The 19,939-nt window shown below is 41.9% G+C and overlaps 1 long non-coding RNA gene across 1 annotated transcript; it reads left to right on the plus strand.

Moving 5' to 3' along the window:
• Positions 1–1,535: 1,535 nt before the first annotated feature.
• LOC137840177 (uncharacterized) lies at positions 1,536–14,932 on the plus strand. Its single transcript, XR_011086658.1, has 3 exons — positions 1,536–1,597; positions 2,935–2,978; positions 9,701–14,932. It is a non-coding gene; the product is annotated as an uncharacterized lncRNA (long non-coding RNA).
• The last annotated feature ends 5,007 nt before the right edge of the window (positions 14,933–19,939 follow it).

The following is a 19,939-nucleotide window of genomic DNA, read 5'->3' on the forward strand; positions in this document are numbered from 1 at the left end:
CAAGAATGTTGCACGGCGCATTCTCCCGGTTGCCGTGAAGCTGTGCTCTCCGTCCAGCATCCACTGCTCCCACAGGTTACGCAAGACTGCCTTAAAGCTCCTATTCACGGAGATATCAAGTGGCTGGAGTATTTTAGTTAAGCCTCCAGGGATGATGGCAGGTATGGAGTTGAGATTTTTTAATTTATCATTTAACTGTGGCGTGATATGCGCTCACATGCTGTCCATCACAAGCAGAGCTTTGCGTGCTCTAAAGAAGCCATCCGGACTCCTAGCGTAGCACTTCGTAAGACACAAGTGATACTTTCTTCATGTGAAGTGAATCTACTTCACAATAACGATAATGACGGTGTGAATGTGAGTGACCAAAAAAATATATATAATGTGTTAAAAATTTCACATATAAATCGCTCCTGAGTAGAAGTCGCACCCCCACCCAAACTATGAAAAAAGGTGCGACTTATATTCTGAAAAATACGGTACACTAGTGGCAGAGGGCAATTGGGCAAAAGGTGAAATACGTCCTGGTGTTTCACCAGCTAAATGTAGGACATACTATATGGACCATTCAGAAACACACTCACGCCTAAGGAATATGTGGAGTCTACAAAGAACCCAACATGCATGTTTTTTGCAAAGAGGGAGGAAACCAAAATACGTATGTGGAGAAATCAAAATATGTGGAGAAAATCCATGCAAAATCACATGGACACACAATGGAAGGCCAAAACCCAAAATTGGGTACCCAACCTCATAATTGTGGAACAATTAAGCTGGTTAGTCCAGGACTCGTCCACTGCGCTGCCATTTTCAATGTCTTATCTCAGTTAATATTTTACTCAACAAATATGGATACATTGAGGTCAAGTTAATACATTAATTCTGGTGACATGGATATATCATTGTGACTCCTCAATTTCATGATAATGGTTGAGTGTAAGAGCGTGCCTTTGCCCCTCCCTTCAGTGCAATGAGTGTGTAATTATGTATCCGAAAGTTTAAACGTCAAAAGAGTGTTGGGTTTTGCTTTAGGTTGGCAAACTTGCAGGTTAGGGTGGTCTATTAACTAACATTTGATGTAAATGACACACAAAACTTCTTAAAAAATAATAAAGGAGCAATATCATGCAAAATCAACCTTTTGGAAAACTCTAGCCATGATATTTTCAGCCAACTTGGAGCATTCCTGCTCATTCCTCCTTTTTAAGCACCAGCCCTGCTAGATCCAAAAAATCCTTATACTGTGACATCACCAAGTGCGGAGCCACCCCGTATCGCCCCTGGAGATGAAATGCACTCCCAGTTTCTCAACATGTTCGGATTGTGGTGCCTCAAGTACCGTATAAAATATTTCCACGTAGCCTCTGCAATGTGGTTAAGTACTGGTCAGTGCTGTTTGGTGCATTCGATGAGGTTTTGTAATTTTGAGATGTCCTCCTTTGTGAGCGGTCAAGGAACACTCTTTGAGTCTACCTAAAACATGTGAGGGCAGTGGAGGCGGGGTTTGGGTGAACAAGGCGTTTTACTTCCGGGTTAGAAAACCAGTCACCAAAGTAACTCATATGTCATCAGAAATTAGATTGACATCGCACCAAAGGTAATGTAGAATCATTTGAGCTGTGCACGAATGGGTCGGAATTCGTTCACTTGTTCAATAAGTAATAACATTTTAATAATTAATGTGTATATTTTGCAGACTCAAATGAGATGGTGTGACATCACCAGAATTGGCGTTTTGTTGTTAGCACCAGACAGTTACAGACCAGCTTGTGGGGGAAATGGCAGTGCAGGCGAAAATCTGTTTCCTGCTACAAAATCTCCTTTCCTACGCACGTAGCAAGGAGAAGGATGACATAAAATTGGCCAGTAACAACATACAGTTGCATGTTTACATTCATTCTGACCTCTGTCGCTTTAGACACTGACAGTCAATGACAGTCAGCAAAAGCCAGCTCGACAGTCTATGAGTGACTTATGTATTTCTTTAGTTATTTCACTGCTAGTCTGTCACGCAGCTACGACTGCCATCAATGGGATTTTGATCACTTGTTGGATGCCATCGGAGCGAGCAAGGAAACATTTATTCACCACACGTAGAAATGACGGAACCACTCAGAAGTCATTCACTGACATAGCACATAGCATGACGAATGGGGGATTATAGGAGCGAATGCAGGGTCATATATGCCACATTTAACTGTGGAAATCTTAAAATAGGCTGATACGGCTCTTTTAAAAGAATAACAACAATTGTAAAGGAAAATAAAAGAACAACAAAAAATCTGCTATTATTACAGCCACTGGTGGATGTTGTCACATGAATGTGTCATACTCAGAGGCACCTCCATTAACAGCATCATCTGTCTTTTATCTTGGAAGGGCTGTCTCATAAAAACACCATAATACCTTTAGCTGACTACCAGACCATACTTACACATCCTAATGAAAAGGTGGAAAAGGCAATCAAAGGGACTCCGGAAGTTCGATTCTTTTTCCTCTCTCTCTATTCTTTATGGAGATACAAAAAGCTGGGAGTTTTCTAGCAATGGGAGCTTTTAGCAGCCCAGAGCATAAAACCACAGTGGTGTGTTGACATCTATAGAATGTGTGTGTGTGTGTGTGTGTGTGTGTGTGTGCGTGTGTGTGTGTGTGTGGGGGGGGGGGCGTGTGTGTGCATGTGTGTGTGTGCATGTGTGTGCGAGTGTGTGGGTGTGTGGGTGTCTGTGTGTGCGTGCGTGCGTGTTTTTACTGCTGGTGCTACTACTACTTGCCTCTGTCTCCTTGCTTATCTGGCCTAATCAACAAAACAGCCTCAGCTGCCCCTTCGAATCCCCTGCCAGGGTCCCTATCATCCTCTGATCAAATATTAATGTGTGATACTGAGCTTGCTCACTAATCCAAAGCCAATTAATATTATCTGTCAATTATTTACAGATCCTGAGGTGCAAACCCAGATCCCAGAGGATGACATCGGCCAGGTTCAGAATACATAATTGACTTCCTCTTTCTGTACCCGAACACCCCTCCCCCACGACACCCTGCCGTTATCCTTGCCTCCCTTCATCCTTTTTTTTCTTTCCCTTCCTTGCTTTCTGTCAGTCTCCCTGCTTTCTTTTTTGGTTTATGTGTCTTTTAATGCCTAAATGGCCGCCTTTTCATTGGTTCACCAAGAGAGGCACAGGATGCAGCCAATACTCTATATCAGACATTGCGTCTGACTCACTCATATTGTTGTATTCACTGACATCAGAGAATTATTTTATTAGTTTTGATCATGCACAACATCTTCACATCCTCACACCAAATGATTTGGGTTGTTCAGTCAAGACAAAAAGTTTGCTTTTGTCACAGGTCAAAGTAAAGATCACAAAATAGGAGGAAAAAATGCAAATCTTTCTTACAAATATTTCTAAACTTTTGTTCATGGCAATGTGTATTTCAAAATTGCTAGATTAGTCAGCTTGTGGCATGCAAGAAACATTTTCAGATTTCATTATAATACATCAATTTTAGATTGGGCCTTGTATGTTAGTGCATTGTGGCTGCAACCTGTGCCTCTGCTACCTTAACACTCTGTGCCTGGGGGATGATGGTGGACGGGTGTGGTTCAGGAAAGGAGTGATGGTGGCAGGGTGGAGGCCAGACTTGCATCTGAGAGGGAATAATGACGGCCGCTCGAGTGAATCCTTTAAGCTACAAAGCATGCTCCTCTCCTGCTACAGCAGAAAGAAGAAAGGGTATGGAATAAAGGAACGATGAAAGGAAAGGGAGTCCGTCTCACTGTGTTTGTGCCGCTTCTAAACTCCCACCACCTCCCATAATGCACTTTGACCCGCCAAGGCCTCTAATTGGCTAGCTCAATAAGCACTTCATTCTATTTATCTGACTCACATTTTTTTCTTAAAAACCTGGGTAGGACGATAGTTTTCTCATTAGCATGACTTCATGTTTGTTGGAGCTGTTTAATCTGATATGTAAATATAGCGCTTGATTCAAAGTGATTGGTTTATGAGTGCAAAAGTCTGTCTTTCTGTCTTTCCTGCAAGTAATTACAAGAAAGCTCAGTTGGGCTTTTCTCTTACGGCAACTGTCTGCTCTGTCTTTTCTTTCTCAGTCTGACATCCTTTCACCTCTCAGTCTCTTATTCCCTGCCTTTTGTGTCACCTCTTTGACACCAGAGCAGCTCAGTCTTGATTTTTACAAGTTTCATCCTTTACATTTGGCTGCTACAGATTTTGTCAGAGCTGTTACTGTGAAGTACATTTATCATATTGGGAATGTGATGTTTGAAGCAAGCGTCTTTTTAAGAAGCTCATGATGGGTTAGTTTGGAAGAAAAAAAAAGGTGTTTGCCTACAATGAAGGAATATTCAAATAACTGACCTCTGAAATGAGAGCACCAATGCATCGTGCAGTGAATAAAAAAGAAAAGTGTGTGTGCATGCGTTCATTTCAATTCATAAATCATAAATTCTATGAGTCCTTATTATTGTAAAAAAAAATGAATGTTTGCTTATGGCATATCTCATTGATAAAAATACATTTAGCCAACACTGAAATCAAAGCATGATATCAAAGAACTGGTTATCAAAAGAAAAAGCACTCAATGGTTTTCCTTGTAGCACTGCTACAAAGACTGCATTTAGCTTAAATCTATAGGCTGCAGTTCTGATTTCAAAGATGTTGCTACCACTCATTTAGAAACACTGATGTTTTCTACATACTAGATCAAAACACATCATAGTGAAAATACATTAACTTGGTATTATGCTTGCGGTTGTACTTGCGCTGTATAATAACAAGATGCAGGGCAGCTTATTGAGGGTCCGGACACAACATATACTGTAAAAACGTATACAGCAGTTTATATGAGGGTCAGACATTGCTGTAGCCTGCTGAAAAGTACTGCATAATTGTCAGCCATCCCTAAGCTTTACTTGCTGAGTAAACATTTCACAAGTTAGCACAAAAATATTTATTTAAAATGCAGCAGTGTCAGTCCCAGGCAGTGTCACAACCTTGATGACGCCAAGCTTAAGTGTTCATTTTTGCTGCAGCCTTATTGGCACATTTAGCCACATATGAATCAGGCCTGACTCCAATCTGAGGATGTACGAGTTCAAGTATTATTTTCTCTTTACTTTACCATAAGCCATAACCCAGTTAGTCACTTGGGAGCCAAAATCTAAATTTGGTGACTTCAACCCTGTTTCTAAGGGCGGTTCGGTCCCTGTGTCAACGATGTCAGAGTTCGGTCCGCATTACCGGCAGTAAGTCACATTCGGTCCCAGTGAGGGTTGGACTCCGCCAAGGCTGCCCTTTGTCACCGATTCCGTTCATAACTTTTATGAACAGAATTTCTAGGTGCAGCCGAGGCGTTGAGGGTGTCCGGTTTGGGGACCTCAGCATTGCGTCTCTGCTTTTTGCAGACGATGTGGTGCTGTTGGCTTCTTCAAGCCATGATCTCTAGCTCTCACTGGAGCGGTTCACAGCCGAGTGTGAAGCGGTCAGGATGAGGGTCAGCACCTCCAAATCTGAGTCCATGGTCCTCGGTCAGAAAAGGGTGGAATGCCCTCTCCGGATCGGGGATGAGATCCTGCCCCAAGTGGAGGAGTTCAAGTATCTTGGGGTCTTGTTCACGAGTGAGGGCAGGATGGAGCGCAAGATCGACAGGCGGATCGGTGCAGCGTCGGCAGTAATGCGGACTCTGTACCGGTCTGTCGTGGTGAAGAGAGAGCTGAGCCAAAAGGCAAAGCTCTCAATTTACTGGTCGATCTATGCTCCTACCCTCACCTATGGTCACGAGCTATGGGTCGTGACCGAAAGAACGAGATCCAGGATGCAAGCGGCCGAAATGAGTTTTCTCCGCAGGGTGTCCGGGCTCTCCCTTGGTAATAAGGTGAGAAGCTTAGTGCTTAGAGTAGAGCCACTGCTCCTCCACGTTGAGAGGAGCCAGATGAGGTGGCTCGGCCATCTCATCAGGATGCCTCCTGGATGCCTCCCTGGGGAGGTGTTCCGGGCATGTCCCACCGGTAGGATACCCCGTGGACGACCCAGGACGAGCTGGAGAGACGATGTCTCTCAGCTGGCTTGGGAACGTCTTGGGATCCCCCGGGATGAGCTGGATGAAGTGGCTGGAGAGAAGGAAGTCTGGGAGTCGCCATGTTTGAGCGTTCCAAACAAGGAATTTGACTTCGGTAAATCACAGCCTCTGTTCAACGTTTAGGTGACTAACAACAACACTCAGGACATGTGAAAAATGGCAGATATTCTCAAACATCCCCTGATCTTAAACTCCCAAGAGGGCAAGGAAAAACTCAAAACTCCAGCTAGGGGAAATGAGAAACCTTGAGAAGAGACCACAGATGGGAGGGTCCCTCTTCTAGGATGACCAGGCTGCAATTTATGCAGAGAGGACACATAGTACAAACAGTGTAGACAATTCAAAAAAGGTGTGGAGAGCAGGATGTTATTGCACAGTAATGACTCTGAGACTCTAAGAGTGGTGTGAGTTCATCAGAGCAACAGCCTGGGGGAAGAAGCTGTCTCTGTGTCTGCTGGTTTTAGCGTACAGAGCTCTATAATACCGTCCGGAGGGGAGTAGTTCAAACAGACTGCAACCTGGGTGAGAAGGGTCTGTAGAGATGTTACTTGCACGTTTCCTGGTCCTGGACAGGTACAAGTCTTAGATGGGAGGTTGATTCCAATTATCTTTTCTGCAGTCCTGATTGTCCGTTGCAGTCTGTGCTTGTCTTGTTTGGAGGCTGATCCAAACCAGACAGTGATGGAGGTGCAGAGGACAGATTGGATGATGGCAGTGTAGAAGGTCTTCAGCAGCTCCCGCGGCAGGTTGAACTTCTTGAGCTGTCTCAGGAAGTACAGCCTCTGCTGGGCCTTCTTCCGGACAGAGTCTATGTGGCCGGTCCATTTCAGGTCCCAAGAGATTGTGGTTCCCAGGAACTTGAAGGTGTCTGTGGAGAGAATAGTATTACTGCGGATAGTGAGGGGTGAAAGTGGTGAAGGGCCTCGCCTGAAGTCCACTGTCATCTCCACGGTCTTGAGCGGGTTCAGCTCCAGGTGGTTTTGGCTGCACCAGTGGACCAGCCGCTCCACCTCCTGTCTGTACGCAGCCTCATCACCGTTCTGGATCAGTCCGATGAGAGTGGTGTCGTCTGCATACTTCAGGAGCTTCACAGGAGAGTCACCTGCGGAGAAATCGTTGGTGTAGAGAGAGAAGAATGAAATTCTTTATCAAAATTCTGGGTCTCTTCATGGCATGGCTACCAAATCCAGTCGAGTTTGTCTTGTGATCCTTTCCTGTTTTATTTTGTAATGGTCCTTCATTTTGGGCAACTTCCCCTTCCCCAATGCTTCTTCATTGTCTTCCCCACCCTGATCGTGTGCATATGACATGCGTTTCTCCTGAACCAGCTCAGTGGCCTAGTAGTAGAGTGTCCGCCCTGAGACTGGAAGGTTGTGGGTTCAAACCCCGGCCGGGTCATACCAAAGACTATAAAAATGGGACCCATTGCCTCCCTGCTTGGCACTCAGCATTAAGGGTTGGAATTGGGGGGTTAGATCACCAAATGATTCCCGAGCGTGGCACCGCTGCTGCTCACTGCTCCCATCTCCCCCAGGGGATGGATCAAAATCACATGGGGATGGGTTAAATGCAGAGGACAAATTTCACCACACCCAGATGTGTGTGTGACGATGATCATTGGGACTTTAACTTGACTTTAACTTTTTTTCCTGTGCTAGTTCGTTTTGTCAATTCTGTAAGCCAAGTCAAGTGTCAAGTAGGCCTTTGCAATTATGGATCTTAGTTTTTAATTTTTCTTTGGCACTTTGGATGTTTAGTTTTTGGTGACTGGCTCTCCTCATTCAAATGGTTTTGTGTTGAACTGTATTATTATTTGTACTTTCCTTGACCGAGTAGTGCATTTGGGTTCAATCCTAGTTTACTTGTGACCATTAACTATGGGAATCAAATTCCAAAGTCTCTAGCCTTTTTTCTCCATTTCAATTGAGCACCTGAAATTGAAATGTGCAAAGTCAGACACTTTTGGGGGGTGTATTAAAAATTAAACCAAATCAATATTTTTTTACATTTATTTTTTTATTTTTGAGGGCCAGAGCATTTTGAAATCGAATAAATGCATGGCACTGATTTTTAAGGCTACACTTTCAATGCATCTGATTGTGGAATACATATTGAGCTATGTGCAAATATTGTAGAGACATATACAGTAAGTCCATTGTATTGCTGTGTGTACTACAATATCTTTTGATCTTACCTGAATATTTTGCTGAATATTTTATTGGGAATAATCCCAAAATCTCAGCAGCAATTATGCTCTTTAACCTGCGCCTTTGTTGTTTCATTGTTGAGCAGTTTAAGTATTTTGTTATAGGAACTTGTGTATAATTTACTTAAGTTCATATAATAGCACCATTATAGAGTTGGAATTTGTATTCTTATTATATTTGCCTAGAGAAATGACAGTATAATAGCCCTGCGCGTTAAATTAAAGAGGGTAAATAGACATTAAAGTAGTAAAATAGTACATGAGCCAAAAAGTCTCATCTCTTTGATATTGCACATTCCACTTCTGTGCTCCACAATGTTGACTTAATATTCTCCTAATTAATTTGTCTACAGTTGATGAGAGATAGCATTTGGAAGGAGAGAACACCTGGTAGCATATGCTGCAGGGACTGATTGCAAGGCAACAGAGCACCATCTGCAACTAACAGCCAGGACGATTCAGCAGATTGTGTATGCTTTCAAAAGATGACATACATGCATATGAACACACTTCCAAATACACACCATCTTCCAACTTAGAAGCATTAGGACTTCACATACTTCAATTTTAGCAGAAGTGGGTATGCTGTACATGCTGAGGAAAATTAAGTGTAGTGCCCAAGGTTCATTACTAAATACTATGCGATGTGTGCAGAGGTAAATTAGCAGCAACATGGCACTTTTAACCTTCAACCTTGTATATGCCGCAAATATGTTGAATTATTGGCAAAAGCATTTCCATTTAAAAACAAAATTCAAATATGAAATCTTTATATATATTTAAGTATTAAATAGTATAACACGCATACTCTATATATGCACAGTCAAACCTCTACGTACAAATTTAATTCAGTCCATGACCTACTTCATATGTTTAAATTGTCGTATGTTGGGTCAGATATTCCCTAAAGAATACATTGTAATTTGTTTAATTCGTTACACCACCAAAAAACAATAAAAACTCCTTAATAAATACTGCAGATAATTTCACATAGTAAAAAACAAATGCATTATATCAGCGAGATGTAAACAAATATATTACAAAGAAATAATAAATAAAAAGGGTTTATTGTCACTGTACCTTAGAGACACCTACTAACGTTCTGTAACCTACTGTAACTTACAGTATGTGAACTTCAAACTTACATCGCTTTATTTTTTAAATTTCTATATTTTATATAATTGTTTTACCTTTTTTTTTATCCAATTTACATAATGTTTACTTTAAACGAACTTGGCTTTTAAATGTTTTTTACATTTTCTTTTTAACTTTAATCTTCACCCTCTTCACTTCCACTCAATTCAGGCTTTATTTTCTTTGCTTCACTTTTCTCCTCACCATCACTAGAGCGCTTTGCAGATGTTTTAACGAAAGGCGTTCCATCTCTTCCAGGGTTTGGCTGTGGCGTTTAGAGATGATGGTGGTCTCCTTGGATGGCTTGACCGCTTTGAGGAATTCCTTCTGCTTAATGAGCGTCAAAATTGTTTTGCAAGATTACTCACGCACTCCGCACTCATGTTTTCTTATGATTTCTTGTTTTAATTGTTAATTTGTCTACGTTACCTTTTTTTCTGAGCGTGTCCAAAAGAGGTGTGCAAAATTATGGGAACAGTGAACATGTATGGTGGTTTTGGTGTGCAGTGGTTAAGATGGATTTGGATAAGGTTATGACCAAGTGGGAAGCGTTAATGAGGATCGCAATCAAATGACAAAGGATAAAGGTATATTCCCGGTAAGCCAAGTTTGATTTATTCTGTCAAACTTGGGGTCTAATAGCATTTAGTCTAATAAATTAATAATGCCTCAAATAAAATATTCTGTATATGCAATTCTTAGAATTTATTTTACCTTGCTCCACATTGTTTCAAACTGCGTAAATTCATCATCAAGAGCCATTAAGTTTTTTTTTTTCCGTTTCAAAATGAAAACGCAAAATGAAAATGTGTGAATATTTCTACTGGGTTAGCAGCTCTGACATCAACGGATAGGGCATTCCAGAGCTCTGGAGCCTTAATAGAAATTGCTCTTGAACCTGCAGACTTCCCTTTAGCGCTCAGGGTCACTAAAAGACCAGCGTTTTGTGCACAAATGTTTTGGAATGTATCGTACAACTAGGTTGACGAGATAAGAAGACGCTAAGCCTTTTAATATGTTTTCGTTACCTTGAAATTACATTTCAAGTGGACCAGGATACAACGCAAGTTGGCCAGTGTCGGGGTGATATGATTGTCATATTTGCGAGGAGCGTTTTGTACCAACTGGAGACTTTTAAAACTAGACATAGGAAGATTAGACAGCAATAAATTACAATAATGAGGTGCGACGTAACAAACGCGCGTATTAAGATTTCTGTGTCACTAGCAAAAAGAATGGGACAGTGATATTGCGAAGGTGAAAACACACACTTCTAGTAAAAAAGGGTATATTCTAAAAATTCATGCCATACACGGTGCCATTTTTCTCATTTAAAAAATTCTGTTTTCTCAAATTCAACATTTTTCAACCAAAAATTCCCCATTCACTCCCAATGCAGCATTTATTTGTAATTCAAAACATTCAGCTCATTGAATTCACCTTGGAAAAGATTTTCAACATTTTCGTTTTGAAAATTTCCATTTATCATAAATGCAAGATTTTCACCATTAAAATACACAAAAAAATCCCTATTCATTCTGATTCCAAATCATTCCAGAACATGCTGAATCATTCAATATGATCAGTTATCATTTTGTATTATTCAAGTTTATTTCACATGCTTCCACATTTCTCATTCAGCATTTGTAATTTCTCCTGAAATTGCAAATATCTAGTTTTACTCGTCATGCTGAAATAGCAAACCTTTATGTGCCCATCTTTTTGTCACTCAAAAATAAATCATTTATCGTACAAAGCATCATTCCAGACATATCAACAGACAACTGTATTGATTACACTTGAGTGCTGAACATTCACGGTTAGATTTGTGTCAGCAAGATATTGAGCAATGAGATGGCGCGCGACTGGGGTCTTTTGCTGAATCCCACGATGTGTTACAGATCCTGTGAGAAGCGCCCCAGCAGCTGCCCTCCTTCATTCCTGTTTGTCAAGAGTTGTCGATAAGTCCCGCACTCGCTCCACAATAAAAGGGAGGGGAAGTAGCGGCTGAAATAGGATGCTTCCTGCCCTTTAACATGCCAGAGGCTTCGTTAAGGGAATCTGTGAAATCAGTTTAATAGGCTGACATCACCCCTGGGCCTCTGTGACCTGGCTCTCTTGAGACCATTTTCCCCTTTTCTAGACTTTGTTTGCTCTTCAACCAACTTCCCTATGCACATTTTATCCCGTTATTGATTGTCCCCTCCATTCCTCTCCCATTCTTCTTTGCTTTTCATTTTTCTTTTAATGTCATTCCACCACTGTCTTTATTCTTGCCCCTTACCTCTACTCCTTAATTGTTCCTTTTCTTTCTTTCTTGACTTTCTAATCATGTCTTAAATCTTTCTCTTTATGCATTTAGCCTCAGCAGCAACTTCTTTTGCAATCAGTCCAACAGAGGAGAAAACTCATTTTTCCTCCAGCTGACCTAGATGGGAAAAAAAAAAAAAGGATCAGGTTGGTCTGTGCATGAACTCAACTGACATCAGTGAATAAAATATAGCATGAGCCCTCTGTTATGAATGGCTACTGAAAAGGAGATCACTCCACCTCTGTTTTATTCTCTTTACCTCCTTCTTCAGACACTAATGCTGGAAATGTGACAGAAATGTGCCTACTGGCTGTTTGAACAATTCAGCACAGGTCAGCCTCTCTCAAAGCAATAGCAGCCTGACGCCTCCATTAATGCAGAGCGGGAATGTAGCCATAAAACAGCATTTCTTGATGTAAGGCTGCCCTGTAAGGTGCTGGGGTCAAATGTTTATATTCGTTACACTTCCTGGAATACTACAGAATGAGAGAGAAAATAATCACCCTAACTCGTTTATTTTTTATTTGATTTGATTTTGGTCATTTCAGCAAGTGCAACACATTTATTACAAATTCATTTCACATTTTGGTTTACATGACTTGTCAAAAAGGGAGTCGGGTTGAAGCCATTCTGCTTATCTAGTTCCGTCCCGCTTACAACCAAGATTTCACTGCCAGACACACAATCTACATTACTACAGTACTAATTATGATACTACCATAATCATGAGAAGAAAGAAACAAAAGAAAAATGAAATTTGACCAGGATAACATGATTTGAATACAGTAATAACAAATAAAGTGGAAGTTTGAATATGAATTGAATATAGCATAAAACTGTAAATTTGCACAACAATTAATATCAATTTGTTTTAAATACAGCCAAGTTGATTTAGTTATAATACGTTTTAACAGTTTGATTTAAATACAACAGAGACAGTTTGATAAATTTCGAGAACATTTGATGAACATGCTTTGGTCAAGTGTCTTTGATTTTTGTTTGCAGACTTTGAGAAACATGAACATGAAAAATGAACTGTATCTGCAGTTCTTTTCCAGAAGACCTGCACCGTATGCTGGTTGGTTCTGTTGAATGTGTTATATGGTTATTTATGTGATGTGAAAATTTTGTCTTGCGGATATGGTAAGAGGAATGCATTTAAGTGACGCATGTGAGCATTGAGGGTCCTGACACTGTTTGGATGGTTATGGCTGCCCATGGCTGTGGGCAGGCCTTGGGGGTTGCAGGCTCTCTCCTGGTGGGGATAAAAGCAGGAGGCATCTGGCTCCAACAGAGCTCCAAAAACTCAAAGTAGACGAAGATCCCCCTCTCTTAGTTTAGCCAAACAAGCTGGACTAATCCCAACTATCAGGGGATGCACTGTCAAAACAAGCAGCAGGGCCCTAAGGCAAGCCGATCCACTGAGCAGTGAAGGGCCGCGCAGAGAGGAAAGAAGGCCCTCCCATTAGCATAATGCCTTTTGGTAGTGAGCCGGTTTGCTGGCCTGACAGTCTGAGCATAGGGCACGCCGTCTAAGAGAAGGTTTGAGCTCAGAGACGGGGCAGAGGGGAGCGCAATGGAGATGTGGGAGATCTCTGGCTTAAATCGGCCAGGGTCAAAACCCAGGCTGGCAGCGCCTCTTTCTCTATCTCAGTTTCAGTGATCTCTGCTTATTTTTAGCAGCCTTTATCCTCCAAAAGCAGGTTGAGTCCTCCTCTCTCTGAATATGTAGTCTTATGCCCTAGGCTTGCTACCGCTCATCCTATTCAACAACTACATCACCACAGAGCTATTCTCAAACCTCTCTGCTGTCGATGCTTGAAAGTGTTTGTACATTTTTCAAAACAACACAAAACATACCATAAATCTCATGTTCCTCATATGAAATATTGATTCCCTGCACCCATCCAACATAACTCTCTTTTGATAGCCAGATAAGTCACTTTTTTTTTTTTTTTAATGATGTCCAAGGAGTAAATTGTACATTAACGAAGTGATACCACACTTAGTCTTCTTTTGTCACCATCCGGTGTCATTTAGTTTTGTGTATGTAGAATGTCCAAATGAAACAAATGAGGTTGCTGTTTATGTTATTACCTCTAATGGCTACATAATGGGGTTAGATAAGGCCGTGCAATAATGACTATCAATATGAGCCGGCCTTTTATTAAAGCATTGCATCATCCCTGACAACTCAGAAAGTGTGTTGAAGGCAGCGGGGGATGCGGTGCCTTGCTACTGCACTTGAGCAGCAGGTATTAAATTTATTATTGTTTCAAATACTTCCAGTTGGGTCAAGATTGTAATCCATTCCAATTTTGTTTTTGTATGTATCATTTAATGATCACCCCTTTTATTTGCTCATGTTTATAACTCCTTGCTGTTGGAGACTGCAGCTCCAAGGTACTGTTAAAAATAGGAAACCCTGTCGTCTGCATCATGTCCAGCTGGTCCTGCTGGGATTGTAGTTGGACTGGATCCAGTTGATTATCATTTCAGCTCACTGTCACTCATAGTGAGGCAGGTTCTCGGGCCCAATTATCTTTGAAAACACAACCACAGAGGCTGGATGTGATCAATGGGGCCGATGCCAGCGTCAATATGCTCCGAGTCAAGCCTATTGATCAGTGGATGTGTATAGACAGATGTTGTGAGCTGTATAATGTCAGCGGGCTGGTGGATGTGAGGCTGATGGGAAGACTGGAGAGAAAGTGCAGCGAAAGGGGTGGAATTGGAAGGCAGTTGAAAGGGGGTGGGTAATCCAATGGCGAGAGCGCCAGGAGTCTCAGGTGTGCATCGTCAAGAGGAAGAGGTGTCTGTTTGCTGGGTCTCTGAGCCCCCTGGGAGGGGATCAGGACCTGCCCTGACTCCCAGGCTCCCAGCTCACGACAGCAGGGTGACGAGGCGCCCCAGCGCCTCCCTCCCCCCCAACTGCTACTGCAATTAAAAGTCTGGCTCAGTCGCTGGCTAAAGCACAATAAAATACAAAGCAAAACAACCCTCTCACCTTACGCTCTGGGACTCAGACACACACAGACATGTAAGCACACACACACACATACGCACACAAGCTCTGCTGTCTCTCTTTTTGCTCTATTGTGTAAGAGAGTTTAATTTGGTCCAAATCAACTTCTGATTTGTATCTTCAATGCTACTTCAACCTTCTCACTGAATATTGCCAGCAGCTACTGTAAATATCACTGTATGTGTTTCTCAGTAAACAGTTTCAGAGGCAATATTTTCTATAACATAATATTGCCATCAATGTGGGTGACAGAGATTTGACAATGTGTGCACTCAATATATATTTTTTGTACCAATTAAACATGTTGCATTTGTTAAAAAAAAAAAAAAAAAAAACACGTGACATACGTAGAAGTCCACTACAGTCATCACCATCACAATCAAAATAGGCTCTATATTATGAGATCTAGGAGCTAATGAGTGCCTATTTTTAATGGTTGTTTTCATGCCTGTAAAATAGGGAGAGCCCTGTCCACAAAATCACAGCAAGGCCAAAACACAATTCAACTGAGTTGTATTTATACCATGTTTTTTCTAAAGTGAAAAAAAATACGGTGTACTGGATCTGTAGCTTTATCAGGACTGGCACAAGACAAAAAAAAAAAAAAACAGGCTTCTTTTTTTAGCCCACCCCCAACCCTAGACATGTTTTACTAGTATGAATGGGTGTTTTTTTGGGGGGCAAGACATATGGAATAGATACATACAAAATTAATAAAACATTGCACATTTTCACCTTGGCATAGGTATGCAAAGCATTAAAGGGGCTCCAAACATTTTCGATTACTAATAAAGGTGTACAATAAATAAATAAATAAATAAATAAATAAATAAATAAATACATAAATAAATAAATAAATAGGTCAAAGTGTTGGAAGGGGATAGGGTAATATGATTAAATGTGAAAATGATTTACTTGTACAAGCCACATTTTTTATAATTTCCATTTTCTTATCTATACTTATGGAAGTTTGTTTAGGATTGTGGGATGGTAAGTTAAATAAACACAAAAATAACATAAGCAAGAAGCTTGGGTAGAGCAGGGGTGTCAAACTCATTTTTGTCGTGTGCCGCATTGTCGTCATAGTTTCCCGTGGAGGGCCATTCTCATTGTCGACACCTTATACTACTTAGTGTATAGGCGACACGGCAAACTGATGAATAACTAGTTCAGTTTTGAAAAAGTGAAGACAATTTATAATTTTAGTAATGACACAAAGTTGATGCAAAATTTGTCTTCGCGGGCCACATTATATGATGTGACGGGCCGCAAATGGCCTCCAAGCCTTGAGTTTGACACCTATGGGTTCGGGTGACTCTAGTCAACATGAATATATATTTATTGTGAAATGTGTTTGTAGTGGACGTGTGCAATTGGTATCTGGCTTGCCTTGATATTTCTCATTTATAATTCATAAAGCTGTCACTCACACAATTGCTTAATTGTCGCCCCCTTGACATTGCTATTTGTAGTACGCTTTATTTGAGAGATTTTTTTTTCACCAAAATACTGAAGAATTATGTAGCTGTTTAATCAAACATGACAACTAAGCAACAATATATCATGGTAATGTGTCTGTGTAGAATTTGATTGCTAAGTTGTGTGGATATGACGATAATTGCATGTTTTCACCATACAGATGGCACAAGGATATCTTTGTAATGAAATTATGATTGTGTGAATATAAGAAGGATTTTTTTGCATTAAATGATATTCTATGATTATCAATTTTTGTCTGTAAAAAAAACACTTAAAAACATAAATAAATAAATAAATAAATAAATAAATAAATAAATAAATAAATAAATAAATAAATAAATAATTTGAAGCTCCTCTTGCAGCGTGAAGCTACCTCCAACTGCACCCCACCCGAAGGAAAATGTTTCTTATTCAGCCACCAGGTTCTTCGAGCTATATTGTCTTGAAGATGATAAACAATTATTGCTCTCAGATTTCTTCATGATATATGGACTCATTAAAAGTAAAGGGTTGGTTGTTTCACTGGAGTAACCTTTCTGTAGATCCCTTTTTAGTGTCACAACACTAATGGCCTGTTTCAAACAAAAGTTTGGAATATAAGATCCTCACTATATGTGTGATATAACGACAGCAAAAAAAAACCATGTAAAACCAGAATGAGATGAATTACGCAACTTCATAGGACATAAAATGCCCCTTTTTCAGAATTTGAAACTTTTCATGTGTCATAATTAAGCGTTCCTGACATTAGTCCATCAAACCACAGTACAATAAGGAAAAAGAACTACAGCACACTAAATACTCTGGTTGAATCACACAGTTTGGGTTTCTGTTTCTTATAATGCAGAGCATTTGTTAACATGATGACTGGCGGCCTAGCTCAGTCATGCAACAAAACAAGCAGGTACTCAGAATTGCAGATTTAGCGACAGTGTTGATATATTTAGCAACGTTTACATCCTTTCTAGCCACTCTTGAAAAAATGTTATTTGAGACTTCTGGAGACTTCTGGATGCCTTGAGACGAGAGCAGGAAGAAAGACTGCAAAAGAATAGCACCTGTGCCAAGCTGTCACGCTCTAATTGCATAAAATTGTAAAAATTCCGGATTATTTTTGTTTCAAATCAACAACTAATCTTCTAATCAAGGAAGTTAAACATATCCATCCATCCATCCATCCATCCATCCATCCATCCATCCATCCATCCATCCATCCATCCATCCATCCATCCATCCATCCATCCATCCATCCATCCATCCATCCATCCATCCATCCATTTTTGGAGTGGTCAATCAGCCTACAATACATGCTTTTGGAATGTGTGAGGAAACCAAAGTACCCGGAGGAAACCCATACATGCAAATCCATACAAGAATGCCGGAAACAGAATCGAACCTTGCACCTCTGAACTGTGAGGTGGACGTGCTAACCACCAGTCCACCGTGCCACCAAGTTAAACATAGTGATTAGTTAAATAATCAAATCCTTAATTTCTGTGTCATACTCAATTTGTTCTACTCATTATGTGTTCTATGACACCTACATTGAATTGTAAAAGAGTTTTCTTTACATTTATGTATGATCCCACTGGAGAAGGAGAACCCCAAAGGCTTAAGTTGAAGAAAATGCAGACAAAGGAGGTGAATGTGAGCGTGTATGACAGGTGGGTCGGCATAGACGCCTGTCATAGACGAAAGCAGAGGAAGCCCACAGACCAGAATGCTCACGCTAACACTTTAAGGAGCGAAAAATGATAAATTAATCACACATTTCCTTCCCTTGTTTGAGGCATGCTACTTTTCCTAAAATTGAACAGAAAGGTGGAAAGCTGCTTGTTTTAGTGATTTGAGTGATTTAGTTAACAGTCTATATAACTTGTGAGACAGCAGTTGCTGGTGCAATCTTGTTCATATCCCAATATTCATTATGGTCCTTCTTTTCATTAACTGGAGTCAGAATGGTTTGCTATATCATCTCATCAACCCAGACTCATTTCATTCAGCAAAAAGCTCAGTAACTCATTGGCTGTATGCCACATACTTCCGTTTTATGGATTCAAAAAATCAAAGTCAAAGTCAGCTTTATTATCAATTTCTCCACATGCCAAAGACATACAAAGAAACCGAAATTTTGTTCCCCGCTATCCCACGGTGACAAGACATGGCCCACAATAGACAATCAAGTAAACAAGTAAACAACATCGTGCTGAATAAATAATGAATAAATAACACAACAAATAAATAAGAGGAGCAAAAAGGAGCAAGTGAGCGTACAGCAGACATTCCAGAAAATAGCACAACAGTGCCACACGCTACGCAGAAGGGGGTAGCGAGTTCAGGCTCCTAACAGCCTGGAGAAAGAAGCTGTTGGCGAGTCTGGTGGTGCGGGAGCGCAGGCTCCTATACCTCTTCCCAGAGGGCAGAAGGTCAAACAAAGAGTGAGCTGGGTGACTCACATCACTCGCAATCGTGGTTGCCTTGCGGGCGAGATGGGAGGCGTAAATGTCCTTCAGGGAGGGGAGCGAAGCACCAATAACCTTACCAGCCGTATTCACTATGCGCTGCAGGGTCTTCAAGTTCTGTTCAGTGCAGCTACTACCCCAGACAGCGATGCAACTGGTGAGGACGCTCTCAATGGTGCCACGGTAGAATGTAGACAAGACTGCCTGAGGAGCACATACACGCCTGAGCTTCCGCAGGAAGTACAGGCGGCGCTGAGCTTTCTTTGCCAGTGACGCGGTGTTTGCGGACCAGGAGAGGTCCTCACTGATGTGCACCCCCAGGAACTTGGTGCAGCTCACCCTCTCCACCACAGCACCGTCGATGATCAGCGGCAGGTGTTTTGTGTCACCCTTCCGGAAGTCAACAACAATTTCCTTGGTCTTGTCTACGTTCAGCAGGAGGTTGTTGTCCCTGCACCACGTGGTCAGAAGGTCAACTTCCGACCTGTACCGAGTCTCGTCGCCCTTCGTGATGAGACCCACCAGAGTCGTGTCGTCAGCAAACTTCACTACGCGGTTGTCGTTGTAGGTCGCAGTCCAGTCATGCGTCAGCAGGGTGAAGAGCAATGGACTTAGCATGCAGGCCTGGGGGGCCCCCGTGCTCAGCGTGATGCTGGCGGAAATTTTGTCGCCAACACGCATCACCTGAGGCCTCTGACAGAGGAAGTCCAGTAGCCAGTTGCAGAGGGAGGTACTGAGGCCCAGCTCGTCGAGTTTGCAGATGAGTCGCTGCAGCACAATGGTGTTGAAGGCAGAGCTGAAGTCCACAAACAGCAATCTCACATATGAGTCCTTTCTCTCCAGGTGGGTGAGGGCCGAGTGGAGGACAAAGCAGATGGCATCCTCAGAGGGCCGTTTGGCATGGTACGCAAACTGGAAAGGGTCAATGGTGGGGGGGGGGGGGGGGGGGGGGGTCAGTGCAACGGGGCGGTAGTCATTGAAGCAGGACGGTGCAGGTTTCTTCGGCACAGGAACGATGGTGGCAGCCTTGAAACACGAGGGGACGATGGCCTGCTGCAGGGAAACGTTAAAGATGTCCGTGAGGACACCCGACAGCTCCCCAGCGCAGTCCTTCAGCGCACGACCCGGGATGTTGTCAGGGCCCGCCGCCTTACGGGTGTCAATAGCGGCAAGCGCCCTCCTCACTCCGTCGGCAGAGAGGCGCAGGGGCTGCTCGTGTG

The sequence above is a fragment of the Syngnathus scovelli genome, chromosome 3 (genome assembly GCF_024217435.2).
Source record: "Syngnathus scovelli strain Florida chromosome 3, RoL_Ssco_1.2, whole genome shotgun sequence".
NCBI lineage: Eukaryota > Metazoa > Chordata > Actinopteri > Syngnathiformes > Syngnathidae > Syngnathus > Syngnathus scovelli.